We start from the raw sequence: 12,813 nt of genomic DNA, 5'->3' as shown, positions 1-12,813 counted from the left end.
GTACATTTTCTTGGCAGTCGCTGGCAGTTGTTGGCATCAGTCGACTATAATTATTATTGTATGGCAGACATGGGCCTTATATAACTATTTTTTGGCAGTAGGTACATGTACATTTTTACCAAGACACCCCTCGTTTTTTCATGAGATCTCACCACTTTTTGTAGCGGAATAACTGCATTGCGCGACGGTATTTTTTTAAATTTTATATTTTTGATGGAAACTCCTTTGGAAACTTGGAAAACACACTACAATTTTTCAAGCTGAGCTATATGCTATTGAAACCTGTGTGCAACTGCTGGTAGAACAGTAATAACACTGGGAAAATAATAAGCATATTTTCGGATAATCAAGCCGCGTTGAAAGCACCTGAGGCAACGAAAAGCACGGCTATGACGATTCTTCATTGTAAGAAACTACTCAATATATTAGGAGAAAGGAACAAAGTGTCGTTAATATGGATACCGGGACATGTCGACCTAGAGGGAAATTAACATGCTGATTCCCTCGCCAAAACTGGTGCAGGCTCGCCATTCGTGGACCCAGAACCGACACTTAGCGCACCAAAAAATCTCGCAAGAGACAGGCTCTGTGAATGGGTTAGGGGTGCGACGTTTCGGGACTGGTATGACAGTCCCGGAATGGAACATGCCAAGACAATCCTAGCAGGGCCGTCCAAACGTAGAACAGATCAACTCCTAAAGGCTGGTAGGAACGGAGCGCGTACGCTTACTGCAGTATACACGGGCCACTGCCGGCTGAGATCACATCTACAGAGGATGGGACTGGTGGAAGACGCCGAATGCCGACTCTGTATGGAAGATGACGAAGCAATGAAGCACGTTATGTGTACCTGCCCTGCTGGGGGCAGGACAGGTTTGAGGTGTTTGGCAAACCCACGCTAGACCTATCAAACCTAGACGACATATCACTCTCGGACATAACGGCCTATGTTAAGGCCGATTTCCACTAGGCGCTCAAGTCACAGTACGCTCACTGTCCGCTCACGGTCAAACTTTATTATTCAATGTAATTTATACGGAGCATCCACATTTGCAAATCCGCTCACGGTACGCTCACGCTCTTTGACCGCTTAATTTCTCGGAGACAATATTTTGAACAGATCGAGACCTGACTGTCGGATGACTGGACGGTAGTGTGAATATAGTGCGATCAGGTGTCGGCCAAATTCTGTTCTGATTTTGCGTTTCGGGTAAATACTTTCTTCCCTGTGAATGTGTTTTTCAAATTTTCAATATAAAATGGACCAACAAATGATAGAGGCAGTGTGTGACAATGCAGAATTGTATTGAATTGTTGAACGCAAAAATTCGGAAAAATCAGAAACAGAAAAAGATCATTTAGATCTATTTTTTGATAGTATTAAGGCAACGGTGCGTAATTTTTCACCCGCCGATATTCACACGACTAAAAAACAAATATTTAATTATGTGTCCGATATTGAAGACAAATATATTTGGATGCGTGGCCGCCCTAATAATGATCGAGGCTGTGCTGATCAACCTACTTCAAATTCCACTTCCCGTCATACTTTTAATACGATCGAGCAGCCCCAAAGATACCAACAAGACTCCGTCCATGATTTCCAATCCACTTCCAGTTTCATTTGCATCGAGCAGCCGCAAAGACATCTACAAGACTCCCTCCATATTGCTCAATCCACTTCCGGTCGAACTTTTAACAGAATCGAGAGTCTCCAAAGACACCAACAAGACTCTCTCCATGATTTTCAGTCTACTTCTGGTCCTAGTTTTAATAGAATCCAGCAGCCCCAAAGAGAATACCAAAAATTACCACTTCAAACAAACACTGATGGTTCTGTAACCACGTCTACCCCACTTTCCTCAACAGTGTCATCATATTATGAAGATTTCTCGTGTGAAGAACAAATATAATTTCACAGCTTTGTAGGTATTATTAAAAAAAAAGGTTTTGTAGGTGCCTATAATTCGATTTGTATTCAATTTGGTTTTTAACAATAATTTTATTTATTAAAATAAGTTATTTTCTTACCTTAAACAAACACATAATTTCTCCATTGGTGTGATAGATTCTCGAAAGGTGGTATTTTTTCTTATCAAGTCCGACGAAATTTTATTTAAAATATAATAAAATGCGCATTTCGTCATACAAAAGTATTGAAAAAATTTAATTTCGTCATTCACAAGTTCTTTATGTAAAGTGAAAAATTCACCTTCGGTTTTTTTAACATATCATGGGCCCATATCTTCCGTTTCTTTTTATTTTCATACTCTTCTTCATCCAAACATATTGCAATAGCAGACAATTCACTATTCGAATAGCTTTTAAACATTTTTTAAAATCAGTTTTACAACTTCGCGACCACACAAAATTGAACGACGTTCCAGACCATGAGCGTACTGTGACCTGATCGCCTAGTGAAAATCGGGCTTTAAAAGGCTGGGTCTTGAACTTTAATGCTTAACTGAGCCACAATAGGCCCTCGCGGCCGCTGTGGAGGGTCCCCGCCTGGGACCCACTCTTAGTCAAATACAATACAAGGCTTAGCCCGATCCAGTCTTGTTAAGCCACACCTAACACTTGCTTTGATTAAGGCTTGATTAAGCTTTGCAGAGCTTCAGCATTTACCATAAAATAGCGAGCAATTTGTTACAAAACCATATAAATTATATATCACTGTAATCACAAAACTTCAATCTATTTCCGTATTTTAACGGAATTTTAAATTATGTCATTCTTTTCGAGAAAATTTAGTCCAAACATAAGAAATATTTTGTTGATGTTTGACCATCAAAATCTTAAAAATAAGTATACCTAACCAATTTTACATAAAACGTTAAATGCCGAACGCTTATTTTGCTACTTTTTCGGACTACTGAAATGGACTCTTAAGATTAAACTTTAGTAGTCATAACAAAATGTTGTATATAAAGCCTGACTAAAACTTCACCTGTAAAAAATGAAATACAAAAATTACCTTACAAATATTGCGTGCATGTCTACAAATCAATATCATAAAGACATCATAAACGATCGAAGTTCTGTCTAGTCACCGTACAAGACAGACTTAGCTCCAACAACTCATTTTTCCGTCTCCATCTAACGCGCTATATTTCATTCGTCTCGGACGGTCGCACGCATGGGTGGACGTACGAGAGACACACAAACTCATAATGGCAGCCATTGAATACGATTTCCGCTCAATTAAGTTTTAAATTATACAAAACAGAAATTCCAGCGATGCCGGGGACGACATTCTTCGCGAACGGGAGCGACCGTCCACTTCATAAATCAGATCGATTTGTAACGTTTTTTCGTCGCGTTGTAACGCACGATCGCGATCCATGATGAAAGGAATAAATTTCGCGAAGAAAGCGAGTGATGACCGACGTAGAAATCGATAATATCGCAGAAAAAGTAGTTCGTTTCGATTAAAATCATATTTTTATAATACAAACCTACTAAAGTCGTTGTTTTGAACATTTAGCATCTAAATAATTCATATCGTCGCGGTGGTGAAATGTGTTGAAAAGTTGAACAGCTAACACCATTATTTCTAATTTTACAGGAGGGCAAAAAAACGGTATAAAAATTTGTACACGCACGTAGGCGCAACATTTTGGGGGGCGCAAAATCAAAGTGTCAATCAGTACTTTGTAACAAAAAACCGATACGCTTTCTTGTTAATAAACAAATACTTAAACATACATCATAGGATAAAGTTTGCTTAGCGTCTTTTTTGCGTTGGCCGCACCGAATAAACAAGTCTAGGGCAATCTGTCGGCAACACATTCATCTGATCTATTTATTTGTCATTTTATTCATTTTATGGAAAGCACTGTTCATTAAAATGTTGTATCCTATGTTATAGGACTTGTTTCTCTCTACAATTTCCTGTCTCACAATGTACCGTTTGTGTCGGGGAAGGGATCATAGTTTCATAGTTGTCGATTTTCGAAAGAAATCAGTACATGTATATTATTTCGTATATTTTTCATTTTATTGATTTTATGGAAAGCACTGTTCATTAAAATGTTGTATCCTATGTTATAGGGCTTGTTTCTCTCTACAATTTTCCGTCTCACAATATACAGTTTGTGTCGGCGAAGGAATCATAGTTTCATAGTTGTCGATTTTCGAAAGAAATCAGTACATGTATATTATTTCGTATATTTTTCATTTTATTGATTTTATGGAAAGCACTGTTCATTAAAATGTTGTATCCTATGTTATAGGGCTTGTTTCTCTCTACAATTTCCTGTCTCACAATGTACCGTTTGTGTCCGGAAAGGGTTCATAGTTTCATAGTTGTCGATTTTCGAAAGAAATCAGTACATGCATATTATTTCCGATTTTTAGTTTATTGTTTTTATGTATTTCATATAAAATAGGTCTATGGCAATCTGTACACAACTATTTTTGTTACTAAATATTTTTATGGTTTTGTTTGTTTTCTTTATTTAATAAAATTTATTTATTATTAATATTTTTTTTATTTAATAAATGTTTTTATACTTTAATTAGAATAATTTTTTTATATTTCCAATTACATATTGCTTGTTTGTCGCAGAATATAAATTCTTTAAATTGATTTAAATATAAAAAGGGCGCCATATACCCCAGAAACGGGCCTGTGTACACGTATCACAGCACATACACTATCAGACAAAATTAGAGAAACTCTTTAAAACTCGTCGGATTTCAAAAACCTCCAATATTTATAATAATGTTTGTTTTAAACATATTTTCTTTTAGCAATACCATCATTTTTCGCCACATTCCAAATTTATCTTATCAGGTGTTTATATATTTATAATATGAACACAAATATTTTTCAAGGGACATAAATAAAGAAACCAACATAAAAATTGACCATACTTAGTAGTTATTTGCTTAAGGTGAAAACTGTTGATTTTCTGATTTACATTTTTACTAAATATGCCAGGCGGAAAATATTTATCTGAGGATAAAAAATAATCAACGCACATCGGAATGGTGTACGGCAAATGGACATAAGCACAATATTTAATTTGCATAAGTCTGTCATTAGCAAAACGATTTCTAATTTCAAAACTCGCAATTCCTTAAAGACTATTAAAAAAAGTGGTCGGCCAAGGAAAACTACGAAAAAAATTGAAATGATAATTAAAAAAATCGCCTTAACTAATCCGCATAAATCGGCAAATCAAATTTTGAGTGAACTACCTGGTGTCAATATAAGCTCCAAGATCATCCAAAGAAGGCTAAGGGAAACAGAATTATTTAGCAGAAGAGCAGCTAAAAAACTAGGTACTCATCAGTGAGAAGAACCAGAAGGCCCGACTCACCTTGGCAAAAAAATAAATGACTGGAAAAAGGGCCTGTTTTCAGATGAAAGCAAATTTAATATATTTGTATTCGATGGCATATCGTGGATACATTACCCAAAAGGGAAAAGATTTGATCCAAAGTATACCAAGACCACTATAAATCATGGTGGTGGATCTTGCATGGTGTGGGGATGCTTCTCGGGGTATGGCATGGGACCACTGCATGTAATAGAAGGAACAATGGATCGATTTATGTATTTGGACATCTTAAAGAAAGTGATATTCCGTTTGTTGATGATAATTTGCCTTTAACCTGGATTTCAGCAATATAATGATCCAAACCATAAATTAAAAGTCTTACAAGAATGGTTTTTGTCTGAACAACTTAGGGCTATGGACTTTCCTGCCCAAAGTCCAGACCTTAACTCCATTGAAAACCTGTGGGAGGAACTAGATCGCCGGGTAAGACGAAGTCAATAAGAAAGATTTGATAAGAATTTTGAAAGAGGCCTGGAATTCCATTGAACCAGATACATAAGAAAACTATTTGACTAACTTAATCGAAGACTTGGTTTATACTCTATCTTTAAAGCACCCTGTGTGTTTTATCTTTAAGATAGGGTGTTTTAAAGTTAAGGTAAAAAACAACCCTTCAATTATTAACCCTGTATAATCACTTATTTTTTTAGTAGATTATTATTAGAATTTAAATTTTAGTACACAATATGTTTAGTTTTTAATAAAATAAGATTTTCTAATTTGCAGCGTTAGATTGAAGATTTGATAGTCCAAAAAGAGTATTTTTTAAATGTGAAAATTTTTGTCTAGGGTTGTGCACCTTCAAGTATTTAACCACACCGCCGACACTGGTGCCACTAAAACAGAAATATTAAAATTTGATTTGTAACTTTTTCATTTATTTAGAGCTCGATATTAATAAAATTCTCAGAAAAATCTAACTTTTAAAAAACGTTAATGTACCTACTTTACGTGAGACACAACAGTAACCAACTTTAAACTTAAAAATAGAACATTAAAAAAAAACGTAGACAGGTTGGTTAGTCATGGAATGGAATCCTCATCAGTAACATTTTAAAAATAAATAGACATATATCAGTCTATGGCGTGTGACCTGGACACATTATAGACCGAGGGCTGGCTACATAAAAAACCTTATCATCGTTACATGGCTAATTTTTCTTGTGAAGTCTCCATGTGTAGCCATTATGAAATAGTCATGTCTGCCAGCGCAATCCCGGGGCTTAAAGCGGGGGCGGCCAATCGAAAGGGTGAAATTTTGACACTAAAAATATTATAAGGTACACGAGTTATAATTGCCAAAGAGCTTTTATTTATTATTAAGAAACGTGGAAAATTGTTGGCAGACATTTTTGTCGTGGCTAAAATGCCGGCAGACAACGCGAAAGAGGCATGAAATTTTAACAAAAAAAAAATAATCGCATACATGCATGTCGATTGGTGAAATGTCATGTTCATTGTTAATTAATTTAAACTTAATTTTAAAAAGCCGTGTGCAAAAGGGCCGACAAAAAAATCGTCATTGAAATAATAAAAACATATATTTATAATATAATTGTATATATGATTTATCTACAGGGTGGCCCATCGAAAACGTTCCGCAAGGCATAACGGCCAGGGTAATTTTTTTTTTCAGAAAATTCAAAAACACGTCAATTTTGTTTGTGAGGGGGACAACTTTTGCCCCAAAAATAATAATTGCAAAATCTTCAACCCTCTAAGCGGGGGTGTCATCCCTCAACTTTTTTCAAATGGGAAGGAGGTCAAGTGGCGCCGCAATGAAAAAAGCTTTCCTTTTTTGTATATTATATAAAACATCATTTACAAGGTCATAAAAGTCATACATTTAAAAAACATATTCAAATTAATTTTTTAACCAAATTAATGCGATAATAAGTAAAATGTCACATTATGATGTAACTGACAAAGGAAACAGTATGTATTCAGAATTCCTTACTTGATTTCACACTTCAAACAATTTTGAATAAATTCAAAGTGAAATATACTTAAAATAAAGGAAATAATGTAACATTCAAGATTTATCAAGCTAATATTAATTCTACTATTATGCAAATTATCAATAGAGCATGCTTACGCTGGCGCTGGAACATTAAATATGTAGAGCAAGGATTTATTTATTATAGAACATAACTTTGTGTTAAATAATGGTAGTACTCCCGGGATATCTTGTTTTAATTTATACTTTATTCGTAATAAACATAACTCAGAATTAAAAAATTATATACCTACGTCAGTTTTTGGCTTTCAAAATTCAACATAGGTATTCGAAAAAGTCAAAGCACACTTCACCATATAACTTTTTGATGACATATTATTTATCACCGATAATAACTGAAAAATGTGTTGTTTATTTTTATAGTGCCATTCTTGTATGTTCCACAACTTGTCTATATTTAACTTTATTGTTTTTCTCGAATACCTATGCAAATTAGCGATATTTGTTAATAGTGTAGTTGATTTATTCGCATTTTTCATAAGCATCAGTGGTAATTACAGGATTCTTGACAGCAATTAAAGTGAACTTGGCGTGTGTTGATTTCGCTTGACGATCACGTAACCATTATTTTCGTCGTCATAATCACACCTTTTCCATTATTGTAATTCCGCATCGCCTCGCTATGAATTTTTCATTTTTGGGCGTGTGGAACATCCATCTTTCAATTAGAATAGAGAAACGTTTGCGCAGCAGATACAAAAATAGTCTTTGAATAATATAACGTTGTATACTGATGCATTCAAAACCAAAACGGCAACAGGGATAGGACTATTTGGGCCGAAAACTAAATGCCGCAGACCTCAGCATCATTGAGGCAAAAATCTACGCTGTTGAAGGATGTATACAACTTATCTTATATAGGAAGTATCGGAAAAAAACATATAATAGCCATCTTATCTGATAGTCAAGCAGCGCTAAAAGTCGTAAATCAATAACCATCAATTCGAAGTTGGCTAAAGAATGCTTAGAGAAGCTGAACAAATTAGGCAAAAAAAGTTATCCTACTCGTAGTGCCAACCCACCAAGGAATACAAATTGATTTATGTATATATTTCGTATGGCGTATTAAGACTACACATGATATCAAGAAAATAAAAAAAAATCAATACAAAAATACAAACAATCCAAAAATCAACAATCAGATGTGTAAGTGACATATCACAATGATACAGTAAAAACGAACAACTATAAATTTACACTACAATATTTAGCTCTGCGATCCATTCTATAGCATCCAGGTCAGCCTCATGAAGACGATTTAAAGAGAACTGCGCCTTTGTTAATGGGCACTCTGTTGCGATATGAAAAGGCGTGTGTTCAGAATGTCCGCAGTCGCAGTTAGGGCTGTCGGTTAGTCCCTATTAGTGTGTCCAGAAGCGGGTTCTGCCTTGATTGATTTAAATAAGAACACTCTTCGGATTGTCACGGGGTTTTTAACAGAACACTGTCTTCTCAATGCACCTCAGTAGATTGAAGCTAAGAAACAACGGGGAATGCAGGGGATTCTGTGGTGAAAATGGAGAAACACAAGATCACCACATCACTGAGCACGCCGAGACCACAACTTTGGTGCGACTGATATCGTAGATGGAGAACTAACCTTTGTTTCATCTAAAGAGGCGGCATATTTCGATCAGTGGTTCTCAAAAAAAACTTAAATATAAACATTCTTTTCTCAGTTTTTTTTTAAATTTTTAAAGTAAAATAACTCAGCTATTTTTGACTTATTTGAAATATCGATAATATAAAAATATATAAAGAGAAAATACCTATGTTTCTATCTCTTCTCTCTCTCTCTCTTCTTTATCGACATCTACCAGCGCTATGAATATACAGGGTGGTCCGAACTGTATTCCGGAAACTTCAGCAGCATATTCTGCAGATAAAAATAAGTAAAAAAGTTCTTATAAATGTATATCCTAAAATGCTTAGTTTCGGAGATACAGGGTGTAGAAGTTTCATTTTTATTTGGATTTTTTCCAAATAATTTCTGAAGTAACGTCAATATTTGGATGAAATTTGATGTCTGGGAGTTTTTTGATATGAGAAATTCGATTTTGATGTCAATATGGCTCCTACTTGTAGAGGACGCCACCTACATATTTTTAACTGGTTTAAAGAGTAATAACTTTTCGTCTGTACCTGTATAAAACTACTAAGTAAAAAAATATACATTTACGACGTTTTTAATGTAAAAAAGATCCCTTAATAAAAATGGTTACGAGTAATAGTTCTCCAGATATTTGAAATCAAAATTATCAATATCTGTCATCATTGACATAAATTAAACATGTTGACTAAATAGTTAATAGACGGAAATCATAAATTTGAAATGTTTTTGTGCCAAATCATCACCAGTCATCATTTTTTCGAAGAAAATTTTATGGTTAATTTAAAAAAATAAAAATTTTCCAAATTTATCTTTTTACTCCAATAACTATCTACTCAACATGTTTATTTTTTGTCAATAATGGCATGTATTGATTATTCCCATTCTAAATATCTCGAGAAGGGTTGCTCGTAACAATTTTTACCAAGAGACATTTTTTACGTAAAAAAATACGGAAATGTATATTTTTTCACTCAGCAGTTCTATACAGGTACGAACAAAAAGTTATTACTCTTCAAAACAGTTAAAACACATGTAGGTGGCGCCCTCTACAAATAGGAGTCATAATGACATAAAAATCAAATTTATCATGTCAAAAAACCAATCAGACACCAATTTTCATCCAAATATTGACGTTACTTCAGAAATTATTTGGAGAAAATTGAAATAAAAATGAAACTTCTACACCCTGTATCTCCGAAACTAAGCATTTTAGGACATACATTTATAAGAAGTTTTTTACTTCTTTTTATCTGCAGAATATGCTCCCGAAGTTTCCGGAGTACAGTTCGGACCACCCTGTATATGTTCCCTTATTTAAGACTCACCCTATATAGATTTCTTAAAAAAAATAATTTCCGGAAACTTTTAGTTTTAGGAAAAAAACTAAAACTAAACTTTTTTTATGAAACTTTAGACTAGACAATACAAACTTTTGTTATATGTGTTCTTGGTGTATTTTAATCATTTTTTTATAGGTAGTATAACAATGATTTAATCCTGTAAATACAACTCATTAATTGAATTATTAATAAAAAAATGTTTCTGAAAAAAATCATTTCAAATTAAAACGTACGTTTCTTGCTGTAATACAAACCTTTTTAATAATAAAATAAATAAGAAACAGCAATATAAAAAATTGTGGAAGATACGAACAGATTTTAATTAAGATAGAAGATAATCATCATCGGTTTTAAAAATAAATATTACTTTATGAATTCATATTTTATATACAAAAGGTATTTTTATTAATCAATACAGGATTAATATATGACTTGATATTTAACGTGATTGGATATTGCAACCTAATTGGAATATTTTATGGAACTAAAATGAAATTCAGTATTAAAGAGCGAATGTTATAGATGGGTCTGACTGAACTAAACAAGTAAAGGGTTCTCGAAATAGTTAGATTTAGACATTTTAATATTTTTTTGCGTCTGACGGCTGAAGGAGATTAACGTTTTGAAACGTTAATTATTTTTAGTTTGTAAAAAAACACTTTAAATGAGTGTTTTGAAAATTTGTCCAAAATCAACACCCTGATCATGTATTTTCTGAAATGTCAAATTTGACATTTAGAACAGTTTATTGGCTATTCCACTTCAAATAGGAAGACTTAAGATTGATTCTCATACCTTCCGTTTCCATTCCATATCCATTTCATATCCGTTCCGTATATTTGATTGTATTCACGCTATACGTAATGCTTCCGTTCCGTATGTTCCATACTTTTTATCGTACAATTTATATCATTACGAAAATTTTCTTTTAAAAATTTGTATCTTTTGAAAAAGGAAATAGATTTAATTAAGAGGTGAAAGAATAAGTAAATATCAGCAAAATGTTCACAGAGCTGGTACAAATGTAAGAACTTGACAACGCTGTTTCCGATACGCTTCAGTCCGTCCGCCAAATAAAATGTATGGAAGGAAAGGATATGGAACGGAAGGGAAACGGAACGGATAGTGTGCATTGTCCTATTCATTTACATGATATAATACCGTATGATCGAAAAAAAAACGGCGTCCAGTTAGCTTGGAAATGACGATCGATGACATTTCCCATATAATTTTACATATAAAATGTCAGCGATCTTCATTTCATAGCCATCGTTGACGCCGTTTTTATTCGATCATACGGTATTTTATGTAAACGGGAGGAAAACGAAGGTAGTTGATACGAAAGGTATATTAGTGAGAATCAACCTTTAATAGGATAATTGTATACTCTACACTGTATATTTATCTTTTCTCATTTATTTAAACAATCATAAATTATAATATAATTGTTATTTTTCAGCATATACCTACACATGTCTATAAAACGGAAACAAGGAAAGATCGTCGTAATTCATTCAAATTTATTCCTCGAATTGACAAGAAAATTATAGAACGTAATGGCCCAATAAAATCAGAATTATGCATTCCCGAACAATGCATTTATTTGATTATGCATATTAATTCGTGAACACTAAGCCCGGATTATTAGCGAATACATTATTCAGCGAACGACTTTAACGGTGCATCAAAACAAATTATGTTTTGTTTCCGGCATGGCACGCCTTCGAAGAAAGTGATCCACGTTGGCAACAAGTATTTGAAAGATCTCTTTCTTGCTTAACGTAATTGACATAATAATGTGTTCTTGTCAGGCCTAATTTTATATCATGCGGTAAAACTTAAGAATTAAACCAAAGATGGAGATTTCTTTGTAACGTTTTTAGTTCGTTACATGTCTTTGATTATGATATATGATGTCTGGCGTATCATCACCGGATTCCCTATCGTTCCGGCCGGATAATTTATTTGACGAATTTTTACGTTCTCTAGTCCACAACGCTGTTATCGTTTGGCACAACCCTGTTATCGTTTGACAGAACCCTGTTATCGGTCTGTGGAGGCGCTGTCAACATCGCTTCTGTCAACTCTCTGTGCTGTCGACTGACTTTTGCTTTTAGCGCTCTGTAGCCTAACCTAACCATACCGGCTTTTAGAAATGGTGATTATTTAAATCTTGCTGTATAATCTGAATCAGCTGCTATTTCAAAGCAACAGGTAAAGATGAAATATTATCCTTTTAGATTCGATATTATTACTTCATATTTTTAGAGTAGAGTTTTGGATGTCCCAACCTAACTTGTATTTGTATTTTGCTGGCACGTTGGCGTCCCTTTTCTTTTGTCCTCCAGAATGTCACATGGAAGAAAGGACATGTTCTTTATGATTTAGTGAGCCCTCGGAAGTAATTCGAGGTAGGTTCATTTTGTTTATTAGACCTTGTTTGATTTTAAACAAGAGTTTCGTATTTTTAGGGTCCAAGGTACGGACGATTTACAA

The 12,813-nt window shown here is 34.1% G+C and overlaps 1 protein-coding gene across 6 annotated transcripts in view; it reads left to right on the top strand.

The window, feature by feature from the left end:
* Positions 1-12,813, top strand: part of LOC115883226 — a 426,275-nt gene that overhangs the window by 252,589 nt on the left and 160,873 nt on the right. The gene's annotated exons all lie outside the window — the stretch shown is intronic.

Source organism: Sitophilus oryzae, unplaced genomic scaffold (assembly GCF_002938485.1).
Source record: "Sitophilus oryzae breed Bouriz unplaced genomic scaffold, Soryzae_2.0 scaffold_183_pilon_pilon, whole genome shotgun sequence".
Lineage (NCBI taxonomy): Eukaryota > Metazoa > Arthropoda > Insecta > Coleoptera > Curculionidae > Sitophilus > Sitophilus oryzae.
The sequence above is the reverse complement of the archived record's forward strand: the minus strand, read 5'-3'. Positions and strand labels throughout refer to the sequence as shown.